Consider the following 24,319-nt stretch of genomic DNA (forward strand, 5'->3'; position numbering starts at 1 on the left):
CACAGATAGAAACTATGTGTTGAGGATGGCAGAACAATAAAACAGAAGGAACCTGGGTCACTAATGATTTAATGACTGTGAAGCTGTCATGCCAACCCTGAACTACCTATTCATATATTTACATGAGAGAGAAATAAACTTCTATCTTATTTAAGAAACAAATTCCTTTCACTTAGAGCTGGACTTAGTCCCAATGAATACACTCATCTACTACAAGAATGAAATTTTCAGATTGCATCACAAAACATACCAAATATCTGGTAGGCAGAATTCTAAGATGGCCCCTATGATTTCCACTCCCTGATGTTACTCCTGTGATTACGTTACTCCTTGTAACTGAATGCCTTTAACACCATAGTGGACTTCCCCAACACACATTCTCTCCCTCTCACATCCCATGGCCTATTCTGTATTAAACTTATGTTGTTTAACTCTGCCTTTATCGCATCATTTCTTTATTCTAAAACCTACTTCCTAATTTCCCTTATAATAAGTTTAAACTTCCCTTCCTGGCATGTAAATTAATCTATAACCTGACTCTTCTTAATCTCTCCAACTTAATTTCTCCAATGTGCAAATTCCATTAAAGTCAGTTCTGTCTCTTCTTGACTTCACTTAGGTTGTTCTACTGAGAATAGGCTCAAATCTTTTCTCATGTATGGGGGCATCAGGAGTCTGCTTGCTATGTATTCCAGCCCACATTGACCTTTTTTTTGTAACTCCTGTAGTACTCATATTTGTACTACTTCTAATTGTTTTCTTAACTCTATGATATCAATCTTTCATTGTTCTTTTCATGTGTATGTGTGTGCATGTATTTTCCTATCTCCCCATCTAGTCCATAAGCTCCTTGAGAACAAGAAGAATGTCTTGTACTTCTTTGACAGTCCCATAATACTTAGCACAATACTTTGTCTAATGTCAACATGCAGTATAGTTATCCATTGATTTCAGGCAATGAGGCTAGTTGGTAATGTATTTATTAGCAAAACGTCCCTTATCAATGCCTCTTCAAATCAACAATAATTGCCTTATCTGCCTGCTCAGTAAATATATATATTTAATAAACTGCTACTAACATAAATATATTATACAAGCTGTGCTGTTAGGTCCCTGTTTTGCTTTGTTTTTTTTTTCCTATTCTCCACTTGTTTCCATATGGATCTGATAGGAAACTAAGAGTGGCACTTCTGAATTTGCTGAGTTAATTTTTAATAAATTTCTGCAATGATTCTATATGCTGTGACTACTAGGTGGGGTGGCTTTGCACTTGAACTGAGTTGATAAGTGACAGGCAGTTAGTGAAGCCTATTGTAGCAGGATGGATATACTTTTCAAGTAAATTATGCTTATTCTTGTGGTTTCTAGCAAGTCTCATTCTCCTCACAACAAGCATCTTGTATTTTTCTTTATTTTCTTATTTAAGTGTGTGTGTGCAAACACATACACGTGAGTTAGTGTATATATATCAGTTAGTACCTTTTAATTTGAGAGTGATAGATTACCCAGTTCAATCTTGCCTAAGGAAAAGGTGAATGTTTGACTCCAGGTGTATATTTGTCTTCAGATATGGCTTGGTCAGGGCTCAATTTCTGTCACCAAGATCCAATTTATCTCTGTCTCTTGTCTCAAGTCTACTCTCTGGGTGTTAGCTACATTGTGAGGCTGTGTAGTGGTGACAGAAACTCTTCTAATGGGGGAAGAAAACCTTCCTCTTTCCCAGAAACTAGGAAGTGTCTAAGTGCATCTGGTTCCCTTTGGTTTAGTCATTTGCCCATTGCTGAAGCAATCACCATGGCCAGAGGAGTGAGATCTGCTGATTGTTTAGTTCCTTTAAAGGTCCACCTGTGGAGCTGAGACTGGGGTCAACCTCTCTCAAAACATGAGAGTTGGAGAGGAGTAGTTTACAAAAAATTGAAGGTACAGTATTACAAAAAGAAAGTTGAAAAATACTGACTAGCAAAAACAACAGCTCACCACCAGTTTGGCCTATTAGTTGCTTTTCCTAACCTGTGCTTAATACTCAGATTACTTCTGAACCTCTTGTTTTTGGAAGAATGCTCTTCTGTTTTTTTAAATAGCTTTGTTGGGATATAGTCCACATGCCATACAATTCAGTGGTTTTCAGTATGTTCACAGTTATGTGCAACCATAACCACAGTCAATTGTAGAACGTTTTCATCACCTCAAAAAGAAACCCCCCACCCTTTAGCTATCACCCTCCTAGCCGCATATCTCCCAACCAAAAGAAACCACTAATCCACTTGCTGTCTCTATAGTTTTGCCTGTTCTGGACATTTTGTGTAAATGGAATCATGTAATATACGGCATTTGGGGTCTGGCTTCTTTCACTTAGTATGTTTTCAAGATTTTTCCATGGCATAACATGCATCAGCGTTTCATTCCTTTTAATTGCCAAATAATGGTCCATTGTATGGCTACAGCACATTTTGTTTATCCATTCACCAGTTGATAGACATTTGGGTTGTTTCCACTTTTGCCCTTCTGTTTTCACAGGGAGTTTTCTCTTCTTTTATCTTTCTCTTGTTCCATCTTGCTGATTTTTTTTATCATCTTGGAGATTCGTATGCATCTATATATCATTTTTCCCAGTTGAAAATTATTTGTTCTCCTCAGAATGAGATAAATGTGGTTTTCCCTTAGATGAAAATAATCTTCTGGTCATATCTGCGGTCATGAGTAAAGCTCTTCTCTTCTCTCTGTGAGATGTAGAGGCAGCTCCTAAAACAGTAACTTTCAAACATTTTTGGCAATGATCCACAATAAGAAATACATTTTCCATTGCAACCCAGTAAACACATAATATGTGTGTATATATTAAATAAAAGTTTCACAAAAAACTACATACAGTGCACTGTGACATCTTATCCTATTCTGTTCTAGTCTGTCCTACCCTCTAAACCAGATTGCATTTCCTGTCAATTTTACATTTTGGATTCTTTTGGATTCGATTCAATTGGATTCTACCCTACCTTACGCTACCCTATCATATTCTTTCCTATTTTTTTTTTGACATGTTTATTTTAAATTATTTATTTATTTATTGTTTTCCCCCAAAGCCCCAGTAGATAGTTGTATGTCATAGCTGCACATCCTTCTAGTTGCTGTACGTGGGACGCGGCCTCAGCATGGCTGAAGAAGCGGTGCGTGGGTGCACGCCCAGGATCCGAACCCGGGCCGCCAGCAGCGGAGTGCGCGCACTTAACTGCTAAGCCACGGTGCCGGCCCCTATTGTTTTTAACATGCCTTTCATGACCCCATACATTGATTTCACAACCTACTAATGGGTCAACCTACTACCTGAAGTTTCAAAAACATTATCCAGAAAGATCCTTTCTCATCTTCCTGAGGTGATGGCTAAAGAATGATCTTTTATTGTCTGATACCCGGCAAATGTTGGTGGATAATAGAAAGCCCCTATGTTGACAACCCTGTTCTCAACTTACTGACCTTGAGAAGCAAAAGAGCAAATATTGGCATAAGTTATCATGTTGGGAACAGCTAGAGTAACTGTGCTGTGTATATTATCCCCTTCTCTTGGGAATTAACTTCCTTGTTATGACCCATAATATTGCTTTTGTACCAAGAATCTAGTATTTACCATTTAAATGTTGTTACCCTGGAAAACTCTTTATGGGCCTTCTCATTTGTATTGTAAAAGATACCTTAAGGTGACAAGATTTCTCTGGAGTGACAAGTCCAAAGGAAGCATAAGCAAAATGTTCCCTATAGAAGCTAGAATAACCCGAAAGACTGTTCAGATTCGTTTCTCATATGACCTGCTTTACTAAATTGGGCTTTAACAGCTTAGGTTCTAGAAGGAAGGATAATTGCCGGTCAGATTGAAATGGCAGTGAGTAAAATATGTCTCTAGGACACGATATGATAATATATAATAGCAACCTATTTTTAAAAAAACTACAAGTCCCGCCACCTTACATAACACCCATTCATAGTTCTTAAATAGAAGGACACTCTTGTTCTCTTTCTATGATGACTTTATTTCTGACCTTACGCCTTTCCCCCTCCCACCCCTCTCCTTGAACACATATAAGCTGGGATAACTTCTTCAAAGTACCTCCCTACCTCCTATATACAAATCTTCCTTTCCCCTTGTCTTATTTTTCCCCCTCCCAGAGTCTTCTTTTCCCTCTTGGACTTGGAACTGCCATTTCCAAAAGAATCCAAAATGTAAAATTGATAGGAAACACAATCTGGTTTAGAGGGAAGTACAGAAACTTCATCTTCCCTTTTTTCCTTTCCACCTGTCACCCTGATATTTCATAAAACTTAATTTTTCATTGCAAAATTAAAATTGAGAGGTAACTACACACAGCAAAGGGCTCAAAGAATCCTAAAAAGGAAGAAAGTAAAGGTATAAGAAACCTCTGGCCTGTTACACGTCCGTCATTTTACTTATTCAAACTCTATCCATTTTTAAATTTATATTTCCAGCATGGTTCATCATAACAGCTCCATCAAACATTCAATTTTAGTCTTTTTTTGTATGAAGTTATTATTTCCGTGGGTGGAGAATTTCACACAAAGCAGTGCATTTAAGTCATGCTTAATAATGTCTAGGAGAGATGGTTTGGTATATATACTTTCTAAATGGCAGATAATGCCCAAATCAGGTAAGAAAAGACAGAAAATTCATAGATGACAATTTACTATGTGCTTCCTATAGTTAAGGCTTATCCTGACTTCAATTAAGTACTATGACTTATAAAGGTAAATACAAGATAATTTGGATTCCAGTTGTCGAAAGTAAAATAGATGACAGTCTCACAGACCTGTGAAATAGCAAATACACTTTCATTTATTCGTGAGCACTAATGTCTTTAATTAAGCCAGAACGTCTCAAAATAACAATAATGAAAATTACATAGGTTAAAAGACTATAAAGTGGACTTGAATTAATGTTTTTTTTTTCTTTAGTGATGTTGGCTAATATTTAGTCTTCAAGTATAAAATATTCTTTACATGTCCATTTGCAAAAAAAAAATCATTTTTAACCTAATTCAATTTTACATTTTTCTATTATCCTACCAGGCAGAGTTTAATGCAGTATAGCTGGGCTTGTGTTATCTTTTATTGAATAAGTTTATCCTACTTGCCCAGAGTTAATGGATTTTACTACTTTGAAAGTCATTATTTAAACTTAAATGTGTTTTCCACTCTTTTGCTTAACAACAGTTTAGAGTATCTATTTAGTTGAAATGTCTTTAGATTTTGAGATTCTTTCCCAGAATAGTATTTACAAAACATATTTTCTGTTGTTCTATTGCAATAACTTTTTTATAATTGGCATTTGAATGTTTTTTGGACCATGAGAATGATATATTACATGTACTAGATTTATGCTCCTCCTTATTTTTGGTTTGTACTGATAGATCTACATTTTTGATAGAAAAAAATATCTATCTGAAATAATCTGCCTCTATTTTTTGGCAGATAACTCATCTGAAACTCTCATTTCATAGCTCCTTGACGTTCTTCAGGCCAATGGTCATTGCCTCTACTCCATTTCAGCAAGTCACTTCCACTCCTTCCACTCCTTCAGTCTCACTAAATCGCCTCTGGTGTCATCAAGAACTCTAGGCCCTCACAACTTCCTAGCTACCTATCTACCTTCAGACCTTTTCATGCTTTCTTTCTTACTATCCTAACACTTTTTTTTTTTTTTTAAAGATTTTATTTATTTATTTTCCCCCCAAAGCCCCAGTAGATTGTTGTATGTCATAGCTGCACATCCTTCTAGTTGCTGTATGTGGGACGCGGCCTCAGCATGGCCGGAGAAGCGGTGCGTCGGTGCGCGCCCGGGATCCGAACCCGGGCCACCAGCAGCGGAGCGCGCGCACTTAACCGCTAAGCCACGGGGCTGGCCCTATCCTAACACTTTTTAACCATGAACTCATTGGCATCCTTGTGTTGACCATCTTGCCCATCCTCAACCTTGGATTGTTTTCACTTGATGTTTTCTTTCTTCTTTCTCCCATCATGCTGATCATTACCAAAGAAAATCACATACCTGATTGATTGGTGCCACTGCAGATTCATAATATCCAACTTTAGCCAAACCCTTAAGACTACCTCCCGTCCTTTAAATTTTGTCCCTAAGTCAGCTCCCTTTCTAAGCACCCCATTCTTATTGGTCTAACATCATTTTCTTTGAACTGCCCACACCCTCACAGACAGCAGAAAATGTTGCTTTCTACCTCACAGAGAAAACAGAGGCCATTATTCATGAAGTTTCCTCAACTTTCTACCATCCCACCTTCAACATACTGGTATTTATACTTAGTCTTACCACAAGTTTCACAGTCAGAAGTATCCTTCCCCGTTTTCAGTGTCAACTCTCATCACGTGTTTTCAATCCCATACACTCCTCACCTTCTCTGGAGCTTAAGCCTTTAGTGCTCTCTCACTTGCGTTATTAATTTCTCCATTGTCTTGTAAATACTTCCTCTTTTACCATTTAATTCTCAGGCTTCATGGATTGCTCCTTAATTTTTTCAGGTCTTCGATCAAATATAACCTACTCTGTGAGTCCTTACGTGATCACACTATCTAAAATTACAACTTCAGATACCTTACTCACACATAGACTCTCTACCCCCCGTCTTTGCTTAAATTTTTCCTTTAGTCCTCATCACTATCTAACATACTTTAACTTATTTGTCTTTTTATTTATCTGCTTTCCCTACTAGAATATAAACTCCATAGGGCATGGATTTTTGTTTGAATCCTTATCAGCTATAGCAATGTTCAGCACACAGTAGGAGCAAAATAAGTATTTATTTAATAAAATGAATAAACAAACTATGATTTGACTTCTGTCTCCACTACTCTATTACAGTCGTAAAGATCATCAATGATGTGTTGGCCAGGGCCGGCCCCGTGGCTTAGCGGTTAAGTGCGCGTGCTCCGCTGCTGGCGGCCCAGGTTCGGATCCCGGGTGCGCACCGACGCACCACTTCTCCGGCCATGCTGAGGCCGTGTCCCACATGCAGCAACTGGAGGGATGTGCAGCTATGACATACAACTATCTACTGGGGCTTTGGGGGGAAAATAAATAAATAAAATCTTTAAAAAAAAAAAAAATGATGTGTTGGCCAAATCCTCATTTTAGTTCTCATCCTACTTGAACTTTCAGGAGTAATTAGTATTGTTGTCCAATTGTTCCCTTGGTAAAAGTGATTTCTCTAGGTTCTCCAAAATATTCAGACTCCTTCACTGATGTCTCTTCATTATTCTGACCTTTAAAGGTATCGATGTTCCCCAGAGAGCTATCCTTGGACCTTTTTCTTTTCTTTTTTATACTCTTTTTCTGAGAAATATCATCCATATCCAAGTTTTTAAACACTGCCAGTGGCTTCCTAGTCTAGATCTCTAGTCCCCACTTTCCTCCAGAACTATTTCTAACTCCTATTGGGCATCTACAGGATAGCCCACATGTTCTTCAAACTCAGTACAACCAACACTAATTCATTATTTTCCCTTCTTCCTGAAAGCCTTGTTTTAGTTAATGGCATCAACATCTATCCAGTCTCCTAAGGTATGTGCATTTTTAATTTATTCTAGGCCCCTTCTTCTCCCCCACCTCCAATTCTGCTCCAAGTTCTAACAACTCTACTTCCTAATTCCATTTCTTACATATCCCCTTTTTTACATCTCCAACAGCTCCGCCTTAGTTCAAGCCCTCATGATTTTTCACATGTGATATAACAATAGTCACCTAACAGATTTTTCTACCTTCAGGCCTGCCCTTATCCATTCCAGCTTTTACATTGTCATCAGAAATACCTTTGTCAATGCAAATCTTCACATACTAGTCCCCTCTTGAAACATTCAATGTCTATCCATTACATTATGAGATAAACTCTTATATTCCATAAAATTTAGCCACAACCTACCTCTCCAGCCTCTGAAATTCTATAGGCATATTCATTTATTCACTTTTTGTTCAAGTACATCAAGCACTTTCACAGCTCTACACATACAGTTTCTTTTACCTGGAATGTCAGTTTCTTTTTCCTCCATATGGTGAACTTCTAAGCACTATTCAATAGCCCGTTCAGATACCAGCTCTTCTGTAAATCTTCAAATCTCGCCAAGAAAGTCACCTTGCTCTCTGATCTTGTAACATTCTGTATTATCATCTCTATTAAAAAAATATGTTTCCATTCTGTTCTAGAAATTTGTTTAGGTGTTTGAGTCTTTCACTGGATTGTGAGCTCCCAGCTCCCAAGTAATTACGATAGTCTACCTGAGGAGATAGAACGTATACTTAAAAATATATATGTTATGATGATCATCATATGAGGGAAACAGATTAAAGATAGAAAAGTGGAAGCAATCAGGATTGGGTTGGATGGTCAGGGAGGGTTGCATAGAGGAAATGACTTTTGAAGGTTGAATGGATTTTGAGTAAATCAGGAGGCAAGGACCCAGTATTTCACTTAAGGATTATGCTCTGAACCAACGTGAGAAGATTGGCCTGGAACAAAATGTCAAGTAGAAGAGTAGTGAGATGTATATTGGGACAGGGAGATTTGAACTTGTTTGTGGGTTGCCTGGATATCATGACTTTATTATCACGTTGTGTATGTATGCATAGGCACATGCATGCTGCTTAGATACAAGACATATTTTGATCTATCATCTGTCATTTTCTACCAATTCTCGTCCCAAAATGACCGGGTCTAAACCAAATTGGATTATCCTATATTATTCGAAGCTGTCCTCCTGAAGTCTACTCAGTTCATTTTGACCTCAGTCTCTGATCTTAGGGGCCAAATGATACATCACACTGATTCTGAAAGGAAAGCAGAAAGAAGAGAGAAGGTCATTAATGGGATAAAATGTGGATCAAGGAGATCATTTTCTTGATGTGGCCACAATTTTCAGCTGATAAGGTGAAGAGGCAATAAAAGCAGCCGTGCATATGGTTCTGCAGTTTGAACAGCACATTGTAGCCATAGCGTGGATGTCCCTCTTGCTCTCTAGTTGTCTCTATTCAGAAGTCGAAGTTAATTAAACTTGGCTCTCCTAGTGTTTGAATGCCAATTCTAAATGCCTGCGGTGAGAAAATCACAACCTATAAAATCAGTCAAAATGCACATTCTAGAAGAGTCATCACAATTGATGGTGATATTTCCTAACATCCCTTCATCCTAGTATCCTGCTTTTTGCTGCACTGTTTTTTCTAATTATTATCTGTTGAGATTGGTGGTTTGCCCTTTGCTTTCTGGCATGGCACATTGTACAAATGCTTCGTGGTAGGACTTTAATTTGTTCATGATGACACTCTTTCTGCCTTTGCCCATGGGAAAAATAAAATTGAGTCATTCTTCCCCTGGCCTTCTTCAGCTACATATCCTGTCAGTATGATGTTTATCTCAACTTGCCTATTGATGATTACATTGATTGTGTCATATTCTAGTGTGCAGCTCTGTGCTACTGGCTTTTTAGTTTGGTAGGGCTTACTTCCTTTAAAAGGAAGCCTGTGTGAACTTAAAAAGTCACCAATCTCCTGATACTAAGAAACAGAACTACCCCTGACATGGGTTATCAGCAACTACTGTATTTGGTGTAACTCAAAGAGAAAATTATGTGAATGGCAGAATATATAAAGCTGTGTGACAATGAATCACATTGTAGCCAGGTTCTACTGTAATAACTCTGACTGAGTTTTTATTTCAAATCACTGCAAGTGAGTGCTGGAAAATGTAACAGATTTGGGGGAAGAGAAGTAGGATTAGATATGCTACCTTTGGGTGGCTTGCCAGACTACCAACTTCTTTTAATCACTGATTTTTAAAGTATTCTCTGAAAGTGAAGTAGGTTTTTAAATATTGGATCCTTTGTTGATTTTTTGTTCTTTTTTATGTCCTATTAAACCCAGGTTTTGGTTATGAATCTTAGCTTAGCTACCTACTAGCTGTGCCATCTTGGGCAAATCTTGTAACCTCTTAAAGCCACAGCATCTTTATCTATGGCCACTTCAAAGGAGTAATGTGAGAATTTTGTAAAATAAGGGATTGTAAATGCATAGAATAGCACTTAACATAAAGAAGGTGATTTATAAAGTTCAAGTGTATGCATTTGTTAGTGGTTCAGTGGGAGGGAGTTGGTAGACAAAATAGCTGATTGAGTGCATTCTCTTCTCTTCCACTGGTGAGTATGACATCAGACAGATTGTTGAACAAGGTAATTGTATTAATTTTCTATTGTTGTGTGACAAATGAGCACAAACTTAAGGACTTAAAACAACAAACATTTATTATCTCACAGTTGCCATGAGTCAGGAGTCTGGGTTCACCCAGCTGGATTCACTGCTCAGGGTCTCACCAGGCTAAAATCACGATGTTAGCTGGGACTGAGGTCTCATCTGAGGATCCTCTTCTGAGCTTATGTGGTTGTTGGCAGAATTCAATTCCTGTGGTTGTAGGACTGAGTTTCTTGTTTTCTTGCTGACTGGCAGCCTGGGGACACTTGCAGCTACTAGAGGCTATTCCCCAGTCCTTGCCACGTGGCTGCCTCCATAGGCCCACTCACAGCATGGCAGCTTCTTCAAAGTCAGCATCAGAGAGAGAGAGAGAGAGACTTTACTACATGCTAGTAAAATGAGTTTCATATGTATAAATGGTAATATAATTAGAGAAGTGACAGCCCATCACCTTTGCCATATTCTATTGTTTAGAAGGAAGTCACAGGTCCTGCTTACATGCAAAGGGAGGGGATTATATAAGGGCATGAACATGGGGGACACTCTAGGGTCATGAGGCACAGTACTCAAAAAAATAATAAATAATTCACTGGCTCAAAACCTAAGAGCAATAATGGGTATGTCCCTTAATAATACTTTAATCTGCCTGATGAGAACTAATATGGAATGCTTCTCATTTCTTTCTCCTGAGAGTATGACTTTTGAAACTAATGTTTTGGAGATTATTGCAGTAGCATTTTAAAATATTTTAGTTTCAAGGGCCGGCCCCGTGGCTTAGCGGTTAAGTGCGCGTGCTCCGCTACTGGCGGCCCGGGTTCGGATCCCGGGCACGCACCGACGCACCGCTTCTCTGGCCATGCTGAGGCCGCATCCCACATACAGCAACTAGAAGGATGTGCAACTATGACATACAACTATCTACTGGGGCTTTGGGGAAAAAAAAAGGAAGAGGATTAGCAATAGATGTTAGCTCCTAGCCGGTCTTCCTCAGCAAAAAGAGGAGGATTGGCATGGATGTTAGCTCAGGGCTGATCTTCCTCACAAAAAATATATACATATATTTTAGTTACACTTTAAAAAATATTAGTTACACGACGCATGATTCTATGCTTATTGTAAAAATGAAACAAACCGTCCAAAAGTATAAAACTGTAAAGTCTTCTGTTCTTCACTCCCACCTTGTCCCAACGTATTCCCCTATTCAGAGGTACTCATGATAATAGTTTAGTAGGTATCCCTCTGTAGTATTCATAAAACCTAAATGGGATCATACTCTATGTGTTGTCCTATGACTTCCTTTTTCCCTTTCCTAACAATGCTCATCGGAGATCTTTCTACATCAGTACCGTAGTCCCCCCTTATTTGCAGCTTCGCTTTCCACGGTTTTAGTTACCCGCGGTCAACTGCGATCCAGAAGCAGATCATTCTGTCATGTCAGTAGTAGCTTAATGCTCCATCACAGTGCCTACGTCATTCATCTCACTTCATCGCATCATACAGGTGTTGTATCATCTCACATCATAGCAAGAAGAAGGGTGAGTACAGTATAATATTTTGTGAGAGAGAGAGACCACATTCACATAAGTTTTATTACAGTATATTGTTATAATTTTTCTATTTTTCCATTAGTTATTGTTAACATCTTACTGTGCCTAATTTATAAATTAAACTTTATCATAGGTATATATGTATAGGAAAAAACATAGTATATATAGGGTTCAGTACTTTCCACTGTCTCGAGCATCCACTGGGGGTCTTGGAATGTATCCCCTTGGGATAGAGGGCACTACTGTATATGTAGATCTGCCTCTGCTCCTTGATATTCCTTTATATGTACAGGCAATTAGGCAATTTACAATTTTTTACTTTTATGAGCAACACTATGGTGAATTCCATGTACGTACATATTTGTGCACATATGGAATTATCCTGTAGGACTAGATTCCCTAGAAGTGGAATTGATGAGTTAAAGGGTACACACATTTAATATTTTGATAGGAATATAAATGAGAGATATCTGATATTTATATACTGCTAAAATGTCCTCCCAAAAGGCTACATACATTTACAATCCTACCAACAGTGTGTACGTGAGCGTGCCCGTTCTTTTTCACAGAACAGTCTTTTCCAAAATCAGTAATGTATTACTTTTAGCAACTCAATACGGGGAGCAATAGAAGTCGGTGAGCTTGGGGATGAGTAGGAGTGGGAAAGCACTGGAAACTGTGGGCAAGAGCAGTGCCCATTTGGCTGGCCACAAAAAATTTAGGTACACTAATAGTTTTTGAAAACGACTTCCAAGGCTGTATTATATCAAGAGATGCTATGTCTCGTGGTATATAAAATTAGAGTACTCATTCTAATTCAACCCACATTATGTGCACATACCTACATGTACGGAGGGAGGAGGAGGGAGAGAGAATAAGAATGGCTCATTTAGAGAGGGAACATTTTTGGAGTATAAAAAATATCATGGAATGTTGGTAATGCGTGTTATTAACTCAATAGCTCTGAGAGTCCTTCTTTAAAGCCATTTCCAAATCGCCTATGATTACATGATTAGAGACCTCTTAAAACAAGTAAAATAGTTCTGTAAACTAGGTTATCTATCAGAGCACTAAAAAAGCCTGCTGACAGCTATCATGTAAAAATGTCACAATGCGTACCCCCCAAAAAAGAAATACAATTGCCTTGATAATATATAATAATGCCAAAAGATATATTGTAGGATGGTATTGCTGGGGCTGCATTGAGATTTTTCAATTCACTGATTACAAAGCCTACTCTGAATCTCAAGGTTCATTCCAAACCATTGTGGTTTGTTGAGACTTGCATTTCTTGTTCAGACTTCTGAAAGTAATTATGAATGCTGAAGAAATACTCAATTTTATCCAATTTCTGACAGCTATATTCTGATAACTACTCCCATTTAGTTTTTCTGTTTTGAATGAGAATATATAGAAGGAATATAACAAGCAAATAAACCTTCTTTCTCCATGCTTTCTGTTTTGCACACACACACTTTCAATTAATTATGTCTACAATTTGTGGATCGATCATGTAAAGTGGTAATCTTGGCTTAGTCCAATTGGTTTAATCACCCTGAATTACATGTCCAATACAGAAGTTATAGACGTACTACACTGTGAACGCTGAAAGTTGCTGATTGCAGGAGAGCATTGGTGAATAGTGTTTTGAAAGATTCGAAGATATTTTGTACACAAGCAATTTTTAAAGAAATGATTAAACAATATTTGTACCATTTCTTAAGTTTAGAAATAAATCTTTCAAATATGTTCTAATTTCCCGAGCTATGTTATAGTGAAGCCCTAGTTTTTACATGTTTAGGAAATGCTGCTTACCATATCCAGCTCCTGGTAACTGATGATACATATCAGTATATTAAAGGCTCTGAGAAGTCCTATAAAGAGACCTGTAGAGATGTGTTTAACACAAAGTTCCTCAAATGTATTCGTATTGAGAACTCTTTTCCCTTGAAATACTAACATTCCCATACATTAGGAAATGTTGATATAAGAGATATCATTACTAGTATTAGCATTATTTAGCTGTAAAATATTTATTTCAACATTTACCATGCTAGTTTCATGTCATTCCTTTTGACTCATTTGATGAAAATGTTAATTCCTTTTAAAAATACACATATGTCTCAAAATACTAAGATAATATATTTGGCTGGCAAATTGATGGCAGCTTTTGTTTATAAAACTCATCCTAAAAGGCTTATTAATTAAGATTGTTGTATTAGCCGGGCAATGGGGAAGAAGATGGTTCTGGATACCCACAGCCCTCATTTCAAAAGATTACTTGATTCGTGTTTAATAAAAAATGCAGCCCTCAGAAGATGACATTTGATAAACTCTCATCTTTGAATTAGTTTATTTTTCCTGTTATCACTGTAGACTTTGCTTGTGAAAGATAATCTAAGGGTACCTCAGGAATTAGATAAAGAAGGACCGCTGGGTCACCTTCATCCAAGTGATGAACTGATAACTGTGATTGAAAATTGTAGTCAACTTAAAACAAAAGAACATAAAAAAGGAAACTACTGTCAAATGGAAGTGTAGCTTTGGAAGCTGAACCCTTATAAATTGTATTGACGGGGAACCTGCACCTGAGCCTCGGTGAATCACTTCACTTGGATTATATTTAATGGCAATTGAAAATATCCTTGTTCCTTATGCTTTCATTGCATGGCACTTTTTTTGGTGGTTCAGCTCAGAAAGTCAAGTTTATTGGGAAATAAATTTTCAGTGTTTCATATGTTGTCTTTAAAGAAACAGTGGTCACCACCTGCCGCTTGACACCCACCAATGTCATTTTTCTTCCCAATCAAAAGATGCAGGTCAGCAATTTCCTAGCAGGATGCAAGTACTAAAAGTTACTGTTTTTCCTGCACTACATCATGGGCAAGGCTTACACCTTGTACGATTTGGGGCATATATCTTCCTAACCTCCCTCCAACTACCCCACTCTCCACAAGAAGAAAAAAAAGTATTTATACGATTGTCACAAGGCCTGAAACTCCCTATTACCCTCTCCTCTAGGTCTGAATAAATTAAATATATTTTCCGTGAAGGCTACATTTTGGCCAAGTGCTTATTTGTGCAAAACCTTTATCATTTCTAAGCCTTTGTGTTGGTTTCCTGTGCCCGGAACATTCTCCTCCCGTCTCTCTTTCCGCCATCCACTCATTTCCTTCTCAGGCTACTAGGCTTCTGTGCACGCTTTAGATCTAAACTTAGATGCCACTTTCTCCAAGTCGCTTCCCCTACTCCCTCCCATACATGCCTAATCACACCCTGTAATTTCCCCACCTTGTCAAATTTTTTAAAAAGCGTAAGTCCCAATGTTCTTAAAAATAAGACAAAATGTGATTTTTAATTTTTAGAATAATTAAAAGTGTTTCTTTTGTTTTTGACCCCTTCTCCAAGGATTCAGTGGTTCTCTAGCTGTAATGGGCCTACTAGTCACCTGGAGGGCTTATTATACATGCAGATTTCTAGACCAGAGCCCCAGATTTTCTGTATTAGGTGGCCTGTGATGGGTCCATGAATCTGCAGTTTTAACCAGCTACATAGGTGGATGTGATGCAGGTGGTCCGTGAACTTCATTTTGAGAAACAGTGAGAGGTGGAGAGTGATAAGGAGAGAGAATGCAATATAAATATATTAAAATAAACACTATCTGCATCAAGCCAATTGTAGATATTTCCCTAAAATACAACACCAAATGGCAGATAGTTTATTTTCAAGGGACCAGGTGAACAACATATTTTACCTCCAGCACAACTTTTATTCATGTTTGCCAAAGTTCCACAGTCAGTGACATATAATTTTTCAACATGAAATATTAGTTCTGTGGAAGGGCCTGTGGTTAAAAGCCTTAGCTATCATTAGTTATCAGAGCATATATAGTCTTTTACTGGAAGCACTCAAAACATAGTACAAAATGATCACCCCTCCCCCTCCACCACTACCACCCCATTCAACCACACAGTCCATCAAGACAGAGAGACTGCTGCTGGGAGCACCAAAGGGAATATTGTAGAAGGGATACTTTCTCTTGATAATCCAATGAAGATCTATAGACTGTAGCCCATGCATTTATAAGAACTTGAGAATAACTTGGGTCAGGATGTGTCTATTGGCCTGGCAACAGATTCTAGAATTGAGTCATTAGATACATTGGAAATGATAACATGGAATACACCTTTACAATAGTTTGTGTACTATAAATAGTAAAGTATTTCCGTATTTGAATGCCCTTGAAAATTGCTTTCTGCTTGGCTAAAAGATCAAGTGCCATAAACTCTAGTTGCAGTAAAGGAGAGGCTTTGCCTACGTCTAAGTAAAGATTCCACAGAGCACTGAACTAGAGAAAGATAAATCTGTTACATAAAATGTGCATCTAGAGAGGAAGGTGAAGAAAGCCGCTCGTGCATAATGTGGTTCCCCTGTGAACACAACAAGGAAGCCAGGAAGTTGATAAAGTTCTTGATTCCACTCTGGCTGCTAATGGTAATGAATCATTGAATGCATCTGTTCATTGCATTCCTATGGCATCCCAGGAGGAGAGGAACGTAAAACATAAAACCTCGAGGAAGTTAAACAAGAACACAAAATGAAGAAAACACACTAAGGAAAGTAGGCATCTCAGTGAATGGAGCTACAAGCACCAACTGGTGCTGCTTAGGAGGTAGGGAAGCCCAGCTGAGACCTGCATCATGACTTACAGTAGTCCCCCCTTATCCACGGTTTTGCTTTCCACAATTTCAGTTACTGTGGTCAACTGCAGTCCGAAAACATTAAATGGAAAAATCCAGAAATAAACAATTCGTAAGGTTTAAATTATATGCCATTCTGAGTAGCGTGATGAGATTTCATGCTGTCCCACCCGGGAGGTGAATCATCCCTTTGTTGGATGCTCAAACATCGACATCGTCTGCTCCTGACACCCAACCATCGACATCATCATGGCTCAATGACCCTCCTCTGACTATTGTCAGAAGGTCAATAGTGGCCTAACGCTGCGTCACAATGCCTATGTCATTCACCTCACTTCATCCCATCACGTAGGCATTCTATCATCTCACATCATCACAAAAAGAAGGGTGAGTATAGTACAATATTTTGAGAGAGAGAGAGACCACATTCACATAACTTTGATTCCAGTATATTGTTATAGTTGTTCTAGTTTATCATTAGTTATTGTTAATCTCTTACTGTGCCTAATTTATAAATTAAACTTTTTCATAGGCATGTATATATAAGAAAAAACATAGTATATATAAGGTTTAATACTATCTGCGGTTTCAGGCATCCACTGTGTATCTTGGAATGTATCCCCCATGGATAAGGGGAGACTACTGTATATGGATTTATAAAGAAGAAACAGAATCATGTTTGGACCCCTCCTTTAAAACAGAAGCAATTTTTGCTGAAAGAAAAATGCTAGGGGATCTGAATTTCCTCCCAATGGGCTACTGCAGTGTTTTATGAAATATGTGAAAAATAAATTGATTCGCTTCCACTCAGGTTCATGCGTTGTTCAAATTAGCTGAAGAACCACTAAGGAGGAGTTGTGAGGTGAGGAGCAGACCTCTGAAATCGGGGCTGTTGTGACAGGGGTAGGAGGAGTGGAGAGGCAACAGAAATTAGCTGTAATTAATACACTCCTAGACTCTGAATGAAGTGCCAAATAGCACGTTCATTAGCTCCCCAAGTACTGAAGGTGTTGCAAATAGCAGTAAGAACAAGGAGTTTCAGATGAATAGAATGCTGGGCAAAGTTGCTCAGGGAGTTAATGAAGTTGGGATAGGTCTAGAAAAGTGAAAGATAATGCATCTTAGATAAAAACACTCTCTCATTTTGGAAGTGAAACAATACTTAATGGGAACAAGTTTCATTTGTTTATTACAGGTATAGAAGCACTGTTGGCTTTCTAATTCTAACATGGCTACTATGCCAATAGGAATACCTAGTACATGATCACTTCTTGTTACTGCTTGCCTTTGAGCTTGGATAAGGCAAAAATATCACCTGAATGACAGCATTTGAGGCTTCCACTATTACAGGTATGTTCATGCTTGATGAAAGGACCTGAGGTTTGAAAGAAGAGGTGGGACTGTGCAGGCATTGGCATCGTTTGATCCAAGGGAACCTGAATGGAATGACTGGCTGTAATTGTGTCAAGGAATTCTGTGCAATTTGATGAAGCCAAGGAAAAAAGAACTATTTGGTTTCTATTTTCAGGAACATAATCCTCTTATATTCTGACCTTCAGACTAGAAATCCTTGGTAATTAGCCTGAAAATGCAATAAATGTGCTGTGGACTGAATTGTGTCCCCCAAAATTCATATGTTCGAGCCCTAACCCCCAATGTGATGGTGTATGGAGATGAGGCCTTTGGGAGGTAACTAGGTTTAGATGAGGTCTTGAGAGTGGATGCCTTATGATGGCATTAGTGCCCTTATAAGATGAGACACAGAGAGCTTGCTCTCCCTCATTCTGTCATGGTAGGACACATCAAGAAGGTGGCCATATATAATAAATAAAAAAAAAAGGAAGGTGGCCACTTCAAGCCAGGAAGAGAGCCCTCTCCAGAACCCAACCATGCTGACGCCTTTATATCGGATTTGCAACTTCCAGAACTGTGAGAAAATAAATTCCTGTTGTTCAAGCCTCTCAGTCTATGGTATTTTGTTATGGCAGCCCAAGCTGACTAAGACACGGTGTAGTTGTCATTTGACTTCCAATTTGGTTTCCTTTTCATAAATAGAGCATCAGCAGAGGAACCTGCTGCTTGTGAGGAACGAATGGGTGATGTTTGCATATCAGCCTTATTATTTCAAACCCATGTGTTTATCCCATTTTTATAGCCATTTAACAGAACCCTGAGGAATTCTGTCAGGCCTCAAGATCTTTGCATTCATTCGTTTATTCATTTCACAATATTTATTAAGCACATACTTTGCGTCAAAAGGTACACTAGGCATTGGATCATGGTAATATGGAGTTCTAGGCAGGAGACTGAGAGCATGGAAATCCCAAGGGGTGATGAAGAACTATCAGAAGAGACATGGAAAACTGAAAGGTAATGAAGGTAAACACCTGTGTCAGGATTTTGTCTACATCTAGCTGTGATAACACTACAAGTAAGAGATTAAGTGCTGCAAACTTTGGAATATTTTTAAGGAACCAAATTGACTTTCTAGAGGCCGACTGTTCAATGCCAAATATAACTTGCCATTGAAAAATAGACCCCAAATAAGCCAACCTAGAGTGATTATGCATGAGAGAGAAAATTATTCAACATGTTCTCGATATGTCCTGGAGGCATTGTTTACAGATCTTCGGAAGTTTGTATAATCCCCAGCAGGGCCTCTGTTTCCATCAGGATGATGTTAGCATCACATATCTTCTTGTTCAGTAAGTGGATGGTGGTTTGAGAGCATCTGAGGTGATAAAGACATAGTGTCTTTATCATAGTGTCTTGACCACAGGTAAAAGGACCGGTAGGTGGCATGTTGATTTCATGTCTATCACATCTTTTCCAAATTCATTCCTTTTTTTTTTTGTCATTCTCAGAAAGAGGCAGCCAGATTACTCACCTGCTAGTCAAGATGGGTCACAACCTATGCTCTGCCTGCAGAGCTTTTGAGAAGCCCTGGGTTACCGGGAATGATGCAGAAGCAATTGTACATGATTGGTACTCCTCTGGGCTGAGTTTTCTCCACTCTTTCCTAATAACGGGGAACACGTGCTGTGTGCCGAGGAAGTCTTTTTGCCTTTGCAGGAGTCCTTGCTTTCATTTACAGAACACAAGCTCTCTAAATATTGTAGCTGGGTTTAGTTTTAGTTTAAATTCTATTGCTTATCTGTTTTCTCCCATTTTCCTTTTCTTTCTTTAACCAAAAGGACAAAATATGGTGTGTTTATCTAAGTGTGTGCTTTCCATTGAGGTGGAAAGTCATGGGGAAAAACACTTTCTCCACCCAAATGAGGTTAATGTTTAGAGACAGCTAACTGTTTTCTGACTATTTTTGTTGCCTGTTATTTTACCAAAAGTATCTAGTTACATGGAAAGGTTTTACTCTTCTGAGCCCTCAGGTACAAACTCTCTAGAAGTAATTTTAGGCATAGAAATATCTTATCCGTGGTGACTATGGCCCTATTTTGATCAACAAAAATATATAAATCTCCTTAAAATAAGCACAGCAAATCATATTCTAATTTCATTCTAACGTCATTCCTGTTCTGCTAGAGAAATCGAATGGAAATGTAAAAGTAAAATGGCATATTAACTTTGCTGTAACATATTAATGCTTAAGTAAAATTACATGTGTGTTTGTGTGTATATATATATAAATACCTGGAGACATATATATGTATGTCCAGTTATTTTTAGCTCTTTTTTTGGGCAAATTCCATTAGTATTGATCACCTAGAGCTTCACCTGAGGTGGTCAAATAGGCAGTTGGCTACTGATTAATGCATATTTTAAGCATGATCTGATTAACCTAAGGAGAACAGATCAGCAGCTTTGGGGAACATAAGGCATTTCAGAGAAGTTGTGCTATGTGCACTGGCAAATTTGTGTGGTTTTTAAGCTACATGCAGCCCCTTTTCTTTGTTTTTTGCATATTTATCTGCAAATGTGCACCTAAGGAGTTAGTCTTAAGCTGTTTGTAAAGTTTACCATCTAACGTAATTTGTACACATATAAAGATACCCGAGCAGTCATTCTGGGAGTTAAATAAATGTCTGAATTTTTTTTCCATGCTACTGCCTTATTTATTACTAAGTCTCATTGCAAAATGAATAGCTAATGCTCAGAGCTAGGTGGTGGTTAATCTGGAAATTTAATATATACTTTATAATCACATTACACTTTCAAAATATTCAGTATGAAGCAGATCGGTCTTGAGGCTCTCCCAAAAGAGTTTAGTTGATGGGGTACCAAAAGAACTTACAAAAATGGCTTTTCCTATAAGAGACTCGTATGCCATAGGTTCCGTTGACATCATTATCATAAGGTTATTGTGTAGCATCTTGCATTTATCTAATGGTGGGCATCCAAGAAAAGAAGTATATTTTAAAAGTACTGTCTGGTGGTCAATATTATTATCTTCATTTGAAAGATGGAAAAACAGAGGTCCAGAGGGGTCAAGCCACATGTCCAACTAAGAAGTCATTGCCAGAGATTGAATTCTCAAGGCTCTGATCCTGTACTCTAGCCAGTCCTGTCACTCAGCTGTGAAGCCATGAAGGATTTACCATAAGCAGAACTAAAAACAGCAGGACCTCCTTCACTTGTGATGTACCAAAGAGATAAGGTCCAATCACTTGATAGAATGGATTGAAGCTGATTGTATCTCAAGGACATGGGCCAGATGATTTAAAAGGACTTTTTTTGCCCATGCCTAAAATGACCATTGAAGTACTTCACTTAGAAAAAATGGTGTAAAAATAATGTTTCATTAACTTCCCTGTTTTGAATATGGTACCCTTTTATGACTAACTGATAAACACTTTCATTGGATGAACAGAGCTAATGATGTCACTTTTGTGTAATCAGCAACTTTCCATCACCCTTTTGTACACTGAGGCTCTCTATTTGCTGTCCCTAGTCTTTTCTAAACACACAGAGACAGGCGCACACACGTGCACACACACACACAGAAAAACATGCACGAACACTGACTTTAATTTTCTGTATGAAACCTTTTAAACATACCAAAAAAGTGCAGAAAAATGACATTTATGTGCCCACAACCAATATTAAACCTATATTAACATCTTGCCACATTTCTTTCAGAGTGCTGTCTTTAAAGAAACAAAATATTAACGACCTGTGTAAAGTTTCACTCCCTCCTTTCCTTCCTAGAGTTAACCATTCTCCTGAAATTGAATTTGGTTTGTATCATTTCATGTATGTCTTCATAATTTTGATATATCTATAAGTACCCAACGCTAAAACTGTTTCTGCCCCTAAAATTTGTGTAAATATTGTACATTTCGCAAATTAATTTTTTTCAAACAGCTTTGTTTTTGAGATTTGTCCATGTTGATTCACACAGATCTAGACAATTTATTGTTGTGTGATATTCCACTGCATGAATAAACCACACTTTATCCATTTTCTCTGCTGATGGACATTGAAATTAATTTTCTTACCACCATGAACAAGGCTTCAATGAACTTCCTTACACCTACCTCCTGGAATACACATACAAGAGTTTTCTAGGATAAATACCTAGAAGTGGAATTGGGTTTTCATCTTCAAATTTACTAAATATTCCAAGTTGCCTACCAAAGTAATTGTAACTGCTTTCACTCTCACCGGAGATGTATAGCTATTCCTATTTCTTCATATCCTCACCAGCACTTGGTATTATTAGACTTATTAATTCCTCCAGTCTATGGATGAAATAGAATCTTGTTACTGGTGGAGTTGGGTGTCTTTTTGTAGTTATTGCCCATTGGAGTTTCTTTCTCTGTGAATTGCCTCATTTTGTCCTTTTTCTATTTTTCTTTTGAGCAGTTTGTTTTTCTGATTGATTTGTAGGAATTCTTTATATGTTCTGGATGCTGATCATTTGTCAGTTACATACATTGAAAATATCTCCTCTCAGTCTGTGGTTTGTCTTTTCACTTTGTTTATGGTTTTCTAACCTTTTATCTTCTTTTTCTTTTATTTCAATGTTCAAATGGAAAACAAGCAAATGACAGAAAACAGGTTCATACCCTATTAATAGAAAAAGTCAGATTCCTTCTGTAAATACAATTGTTTTGATCTTCCTTTCTTCCATATAACTTCCAGACTTATTAAAAATCCAGTTCAAATTCTAAAAGGATCACTGCATCTCTATGATTACAGAGCAAAATAAGATTAATTTTGGATTGTACTGATGTGGTGCACATTTCTTTCTTTTCCTATTCGTCTTTCTGCTTCAGCACAAAAGCTAATTGCTTATGCTTTTACCAGGCCCATCTGCCCAGTTGAAGGAAGAATCTATCTAGCTAGAGACCTGCTCTTCTTCACAAGTCTGACGAGCTAGTATGCCTGGGGGACATGTCTGAAGTCTCTCTGCTCATGTTTTAGCCATTTGATTTCATTTTCTTTAAGTGTGAGCAATGTATTTTCTGTTTGTGAATAAGATTAGGGAGCATACTTTTCCAGTACACACCTATAAAATACAAAATATTTGGCAATACATTTTTGGTTTTTTATAACTAGGCAGCAGTTAACATCCATCTCTGTATGTTGCAAAACTTTCTGTTTTTTTTCTTTTTCCTGTCTAGCCTGTAATTAAAATAATGCTGTATTTAAAATATTTTTCCATTGCTATCATCCTTGTGAGTTTCAGTAATTCCTTTTTGTTATCCCATAGGCCCAGTAGACATTTTAGATTTGGAAAAGGCCACGTCACATTCACTCAGATGTGATTATTTAAGGTTCCTCGATGGGTGGTAATATGATATGTTTACAGGCTTTGTTTATATGGTTTGAACATAACCCATTTTACACTTCACTGATTTTCACCAAGCAGAGAACGTTTCCGCCTTTGTTTCCTATGCTGCTGGAGCCATATTCACCTCTTTAGACATAATTGCTTTCAAGGGAAGGAGGTAGTTTTTTTCAGCTTTGCTTTACAGAAGTCTGTGTCACTGACCATCTGATGAGGACATGACGGAGAGAATAAGATCTGTGTGTCATAGCTGGATGGCAAAACCTAAGCGTCAAACTAGAATCTAGATTATACCAGGTTGAGGCGGGTGAGCAGCCCAGGAAGATAACCTGAATGACATCACAAGTCATGGGGTTGACAAACTGGAATCGGCAGAATAAGAGACCAAATCCAGATAGAAAGCAAGGATCTAAAACAAATATTGTGAGCATGACAAAGAACCAAACTCAGAATGCCAAAGCAGGAGGAGCAAAGCAAAGACAAAGTAACAGCAAACCGAGATAGTGTGGAGACTTTGTTTTCTTAAGCAAGCCATTTCATTTCTCTGAACCTCACTTTCATCATCGTTAAATGTAAGGATTTGATTATTGACAAGGGCTCTTCCAGCTTTAACATGTTTTAATTCTGATTCAAGGATGTGAGACAACACAGAGGACTAATGCTAAATCCAGATATCAGGAAACTGTTTACTTTTATGAGAGGGGCAGTTCAACAGTCAGGCAACTAAGAAGGTGGTGTAGAATATTTAGGTGGTTGTAGTGCATTTTGAACCTTTATAAATTTTCTAGAGCTTAGATATATAAGAGGTAGAAAAATACAAGGAAAATATCTCCCTTCTAAAAAAGGATCAAGACTTTATTATGCTTATGTAGAGATAAAGGATAGTAGTCAGGCTGCTAACGAGCACTCTAGTGATGAGTGGGAGAAGGAGAGAACAGATAGGAAATAGAGGAGGAGGATAGAAAATTTTTGAAGTAAGAGTTGTAAGGGAGCTGAGAGAGACGCTCAGACACTAACAATGAAAGAGGGTTGTATAGGACCTGGAGACAAAAGATAGATGGTACTTTAAAAG

The 24,319-nt window shown here is 37.9% G+C and overlaps 1 protein-coding gene across 20 annotated transcripts in view; it reads left to right on the plus strand.

The window, feature by feature from the left end:
* The window catches only part of TENM1 (teneurin transmembrane protein 1), a 773,006-nt gene that overhangs the window by 323,844 nt on the left and 424,843 nt on the right, over nucleotides 1-24,319 (plus strand). The window lies entirely within an intron of this gene.

The sequence above is a fragment of the Ceratotherium simum genome, chromosome X, assembly GCF_057802395.1.
Source record: "Ceratotherium simum simum isolate JZ-2026a chromosome X, ASM5780239v1, whole genome shotgun sequence".
NCBI classification, from domain to species: Eukaryota; Metazoa; Chordata; class Mammalia; order Perissodactyla; family Rhinocerotidae; genus Ceratotherium; species Ceratotherium simum.